At 35.6% G+C, this 6626-nt stretch overlaps 1 pseudogene; it reads right to left on the bottom strand.

The window, feature by feature from the left end:
• Positions 1–3177: 3177 nt before the first annotated feature.
• Positions 3178–6354, bottom strand: LOC120274172 (annotated as a pseudogene).
• Between the last annotated feature and the right edge of the window lie 272 nt (positions 6355–6626).

Below are 6626 nucleotides of genomic sequence, written 5' to 3'. Positions count from 1 at the left end.
AAATAAGCCCTAGTGGAGTTTGTCTCTTAGCACTTCACTCTATCATGATCGCAAAGAACTCTTGGAATGCGAAGGTAGGATAAATCACATCAAAAGGGAAAGTGAATGTTCCGCTAACTCTCGACTCACTCTCTCGACCATCTCCAATCTTACTTTGTCTAACCCTCATAGTGTGTCACTCATCCACAAAGATTACCAAGATAGATTCTCATCTCTAGTGTCACTCTAAGAGAAAATCAATTCAAGAATTATTCAAGTTTGGAACTCAATTAAAAACATCAATTACAGAAATATAATAAAAGATCAATGAAACAAAATCAGCTTAGGATTTACAAGTCCAAGCACTCACTAAGGGTTTAGCTCTCCATGGAGCAAGATACAATCAATAATGTAATCTAATGTAAAAGCATGCAATCCATAAGTAAAACCTAATTGTAGTCTGTATCAATGGTGTGTGGAGTTACCTCGTCTTCTCCAAGGGTACCCTCTTCAAACCAAAGGCACACCTTGCCGAATTGATGCCAACGAAAGCTCCCCCAATAACTATCTTCCGTAGGAACGCGGTGTTGAAAGCCGTAGAACCCCTCCAAAAACCTAACCAAAGCCTCTCCAAACCCTAGCCACAAGGGCATCACAAGATGGGGAAAAAATGAGAGAAAGATCCTTTTAAAAATAAGAGAAATATCCATGTAAATTTCCAGGTTTCTGGTTTTTACGAATCGTAAACAGTGACTTGCTACAGTGACTTGCTACGTTAAACTGCTAGAGTACTTCACCAAAAATACTCCCGAATCCACACTTTTCATCGAGCCCACATAATGGGCACACATCCATGTGGTAGATTGTATCGCGTCTTCAACTAAACCACATTGATGAAGATCATGCTAACATTGCACAAGTCGAAACACATGAGTGTGACTGCCTTCATGCCCTCTAATTTGTATATTCGTTTGACCACAATGGAGGTTGGCACACACTCACATGCTTTTGAGCACAACTTGTGTCTTCACGTTTGTTCACTTCAAGATTCCATCAACAAATGCGTCCACGATCTACTTTTGGTTTTGTTCTTCCACAATTGTCTCCACAATCCTCCATGCACAAAAAAAACACAAATACACATGCATAAGCGATAAAATCTGAGAAAATTAATGCTCAATGTAAGGAAAGAATACTTCGTATTACTAATACAGAAGCACTTATCAAACTCTTCCACACTTAAGCTTTTGCTTGTTCTCAAGCAAAAATAAAAACATTCAAGCATATATGAAAGAAAATTGGAAGTGCTTGGCCTTAGGTTTACCAAAATCATGCAAAGAAAACATTCTACAAGGAAGAAATTCAACACCGAACAAAAAAAATATCAATGCTCTAGCTAATAACTCGAATAAAAAAGGACAACCACCCGAAATCGTGTAAGTGTGTGTAAACTCACTCAAGTCAACTCAACGTATAGTCCTCAAAGCTCTAAGTTAGAGGAACCTATTTATGTGCAAAAAGAAAGAAAAGAGACAGTACTAGCTTCACACATCCTCTAAAGTACCCCTTTCCTAATCGGCCGCTAAAGTGGCTTTGAGTGATAGCTCTTTCTATTACGGTAGTAGGTCTCACTCATTCCATGAGATAGCTCTTTCTCTCATTAGGGCATAATATGTGTTATATATATACATATATATTAATATATTACTATTTTATTATGCCACCATTTGAACATTAGAGCACATAACACTTGATCAACAAGAAGGATGATCACAGCTGATTAAAAATAAATTATCCACACAAATTAAACCACTCTACATTTTAGAATAAGGGGAAACATGTCACATGATAGGGCACCTGCCAGTTTAATAATTTCTACCTGTTATTAGCATGCCAAACAAATATAATGTTAATGAATCACCAAATGTTACAGTTTTACAAATAATTTCTACATATTATTAACCTCTGAAACAAATATAATGTTACCATATTTATGTTACATCAATCCTTGAATATAGAAATGAAGATGAGAACTGGTATATGGTTTTACTGTAGGATCTCTAACTAATCCAGTTCAATGCTTTTTATATTCCATGCATTTTCTCTATCAGCAAATGCTTTTTGAGAAGTTTGGGGCTCCTTATTTCGAACTTAGTCCTTTTAGTGCTGCTGCAAAAAACTAAAAAAAAAAAATACATATATATATAGTAATTAAATCAAAAGAATGAAACGTAGGACATAGATGACACTTAGAAAGGCCAGTTGTGCAGTTTGTTTCCTAGTAGGGGTTTTGCATGTACCTAGAAATTTCCTGAGTTCATAATTGCATACAACTGCCTAAAAATTTTCCCATTATTACAAAAGCCTCCATGGTGTTAATTAAACCCCTTAACATATAATTAATCATGGATTGGCTTTAACCCAACAAGTGAAACGACACTATCCCCCAAGCTAATCTTAGGAAAGAAAAAACAAAGGCTTATAAAACTTATTGTCTCTCAAAAGTGGAGGAAAAGAAAGAACAAAAGCTTCTAGGACTTCTCAAACCAGTATAAAAGGAGAATAAGAAAACAATGATTTCTAGGGGCTTCCTACCTCCCTAAATATTTTATACCGGATTCCTCTATTTTGTACAATATATGGGGCAGAAATGTTATGTTTTCCAATCATGAGTATACCTTTGGAAAAAGGAATTCAAACAATGGTGTTCAGTGTAATATTCTGAAAATAACCCCTAACTCCCTACAATCTTGTTAATCTGAGGACAAATTTGTGGATGGGTGAAGATTTCAGTGACCTATGTTAAATTATGAAGAAATCAGGGGAAGTTTCTTGCAAAAGCAAAATATTTCAAAGAGTTAAATGCAAAGATACAATTTCTACTTTCATTTCTTGCACATCAACAGGTAGGTAAAGCATGTTTGCCTATTTCTAATTTCATTCTCCATAAACTGATAGCTTTCTCCAAAATTTTGAAATAATTGCTTATTATTCTACAGATTCAACTTTTATGCACAGGAAATATCCCCAACCTATGTTCACTCTGTCTCACACTTCAACAAGCTCATCTCTCCAAAGTTCAGTTTCTTCCAACCATTTTAAAGTTCTCATTCTTACCAGAGTCTTATGCATTCAAAGTTTATATTTAGATACTTGAACTTAACCAAAAGATATACATGAACATAGTTAAAGAATGAATTAAGATATATTAGTGACTTTATGTGAAGGTGCCCCAGGATGCAAGCTGTTACCACTGTTAGATTCTAGTGTATAACTTCTGCTATTTCCCGCAACTTCTATGTGAGCTTGCTGATCAAGAGCGTTCTTGGCAGCCACACTATCATTTGTGAAACTGGACATCTCTGTATCCATTTCTTGAGGTAGAATATGGCGGGTTCCAGAAGGATGATTCATATCAAGCTTTTGATAATTACATTTGTGAATTTCATGATTGCTTTGACTCTTAATCTTTCTTTGAAAACTGGGGTAAATTTTTGAGGAGGTCACTGTGTTTTGGCCAATTTCCACTTTGGTCACTATTTTTCAATTTGTATCAAACTGGTTATCATAAATCTATTTCATTTCACCGGGAGGTCACTCTTGGATTTTCTATCGAATTTATCTGATATGACAGCCGGAGATGCCACATCACATTAAAATAAACATTTCTGAATGTGTAGCTAGACTAGACACATCATCCCCTCTCCACGTGTAATGAATGACATCTACTCAGCATCATAGTCAACTTCATCTCTTTGCTTCCCCAATTTTCAGTTGAGAAAGGGGAAAAGAATCCCTGGAGGTCGCCCATTTCTCTCATCAGTTCAGGTCTTATCCACAAGCCAGCAGGAAAATGAGCAAATGATGGGAAAAGAACCTAAAGCTTGCACCTAGGGCATGGTCAAATAGAGTTATGAACCAAGAAATTTTTCTTTCTTTGAGAACCAAGAAAATTTCTCTCATCAGTTCAGGTCTTACCTTTATAAATTTTTCTTTCTTTGAGAACCAACAAAACTAGCATTATGAACAAAGAAACTACTTGTATGCATTCAATTTTGTTATGGTATTAATGGATTCGTCATTTTAATTCATTTCAATTCTATAACAACTCATCCAAGGATTGTTCTTATACAATAAACATAATTGCAAACCATTCTCATAACTCATAACTCAGTGTCATGAACCAAAAAAAAAAAGGATTATGATTGTTTACATAACATCAGCACATTCATTGGCCATTCTCTTCCATCTTCCTATGAAGACCAGGTGGGTTATACAGTCAAGAAAAAAAGACTCAAAAATCACTTATACAAACATTCTTTGTCAACTCCCTCTGACCATGTCATAGCTTCCAACTCCATTTGACCATGCCCTAGGTGCAAGCTCTAGGTTCTTTTCCCATCCTTTGCTCGTTTCCCGGCCAGCTTGTGAATAAGCCCTTAACTAATAAGAGAAATGGCCGACCTCTAGTGATTCTCTTCCCTTTTTGTCAGCTGAAAATCGAGGAAGTAAAGAGATGAAGCTGGCTGTGAAAAGAGGAAGCAAAGAGATGTAGTTAACTGTGATGCTAAGTAGATATCATCCATTACACGTGGAGAGTGGTTGATGTGTCTAGTCCAGCTAAGCATTCAGAAATGTTTATTTTAATGTGATGTGGCATCTCCGGTTGCCACATCAGATAAATTTGACATGGAATCCATGAGTGACCTTCCGGTGAAATGATATAGATTTATGATGACCATTTTGATACAAATTGAAAAATAGTGACCAAAGTGGAAATTGGACAAAACACAGTGACCTCCTCAAAAATTTACCCTTGAAAACTGTGTAGCTGCAGCTTTGGCACCGGCTACAGCCGCACTAACACTAGATGAATGCGCTGCTTTTGATGATTTAGAGCTAGTTTTGTAAGATGAAAGTGAACCAGGCTTCAATGAGAAAGGGTTTGAAGGATCTGGAAGTGGAAACTTCACTGGTCGAGGAACTTTCACTGGACGTAGACCTCTGATTGCAGCTTCATAAATCTATAGTGTGAATGAAATGTTAGAGCTTGAATTCACATAATACAAGTGTGACTAATAAAACAGAAATTGTGGTTTAAAAAATAGAATGAAATGTTGCAGCATCGTAAATAGCACATAAAAGTAGTGATTAAGAAAAACCAGAACTTGTCAAAGAAAAAAAGAAAACAGAATTTGTCGAAGAATAAAAATTTTAGAATAAGATAACAGCTGGATTCAGATAAGTACCCTTTTCTCCAAGTTGTAAACGCCTTGATAGCCACACATTTCAAAAGGTACAAACAGTTTCTACAATGAATGGAAGTAATAGGTTAGAAACTCAAATTTTAACACTGCAGTCCCAAATGATGATGGCATGATCTTGTTCATATTACCTTTCAAATAGCAAAAAATCAACTTATGAAGATAAAATTATAACACAAAAAAAATTTAATTGTTTAGATTGTTTTTATTTTAAAAGATTTCAAGTGAGCCAACCTGTGGATTTTTAGAGACAGCAAAACTGAGTCCATCCTTCGAGCCTCACCTGCATATAACAGCAAGATCACAATTATTAAATGAAAACCAAAACCAAAGATTACTAATGAAAGACTATAGGCAATGGGTTGCAATGAAAGTTTTGAGTGTTTCATACTGATTCTAGTACTTCATCCCAACATACCAGCTCTTCACTCTTCACACAACCAACCACTTCAACACACCCTTCAATCAACAAGAAAGCATTGTTTATTTAGCCAAGATAATCATCTGAAACATGAATGACATGAAGATGGAATGAGTTGTATCTAACGTATCAGATTAACTAATCATTAAGAGATTGTTAGAACTCCCTTCCTAAAATCCAAATATATTGAACAGTGCAAGTCACAATTCATTGAACCAGAACAGTTTGTGAAGCATGACATATTTTGTTATGATTGAGGTTGTTAAACATACATTCAAGTAAATTCAGAATGGCATGAACAAAATTGGTATAATTTCTTTTAGAGCCTTATTTATTTTGCCATTTGTATATCTTCCATATTGTGGTTCTGCGTTCTAAATAGCGACAACCATTTGACAAAGTGGATTGACGTTAAGCTGACCGCCAGAAGCTCACCCTCTAGGTCTCACTGGACGCGCTGGAGGCCAAGCATTCTGCAGACGTCCCAGCCTGTGAGCCCCATTTGCCTTTACATTTACAATAGTCTTTCGTTTTTCTACATTAAATACAAAGAAAAAAGAAATATATATAAGTCACTAAGTTTCAAAAGCAAAGGTGAACAGCCCCTTGTTATTGTAGTAAGGGGCGTTTGGATCCTAGATTGGATCCTTGGGAGTGGGAATTACAAGCATCCATGCATCTCACTCCCATGGTTGTGTTGAGGTAATGGGAGCCCCATTGCTTTGATGAGATGGTTGGACCATCCCATCAAGGAGAGTCCCATTACCCCCAAAATTGGGGGTAATGGGATTCATGAAAGGGGTAATGGGGTGTAATACCCATATTACCCCTCTTTATATTTAATTAATATTTAAAATTAATATAATTAAATAATAAATTTAATTATATTAATTTCAAATAAATAATAATTAAAAATAATGATATTTAAATTATTTTATAAGTAAAATTTTTTATTTTTGTTA

Source organism: Dioscorea cayenensis, chromosome 2 (genome assembly GCF_009730915.1).
Source record: "Dioscorea cayenensis subsp. rotundata cultivar TDr96_F1 chromosome 2, TDr96_F1_v2_PseudoChromosome.rev07_lg8_w22 25.fasta, whole genome shotgun sequence".
NCBI classification, from domain to species: domain Eukaryota; kingdom Viridiplantae; phylum Streptophyta; class Magnoliopsida; order Dioscoreales; family Dioscoreaceae; genus Dioscorea; species Dioscorea cayenensis.
The sequence above is the reverse complement of the archived record's forward strand: the minus strand, read 5'-3'. Positions and strand labels throughout refer to the sequence as shown.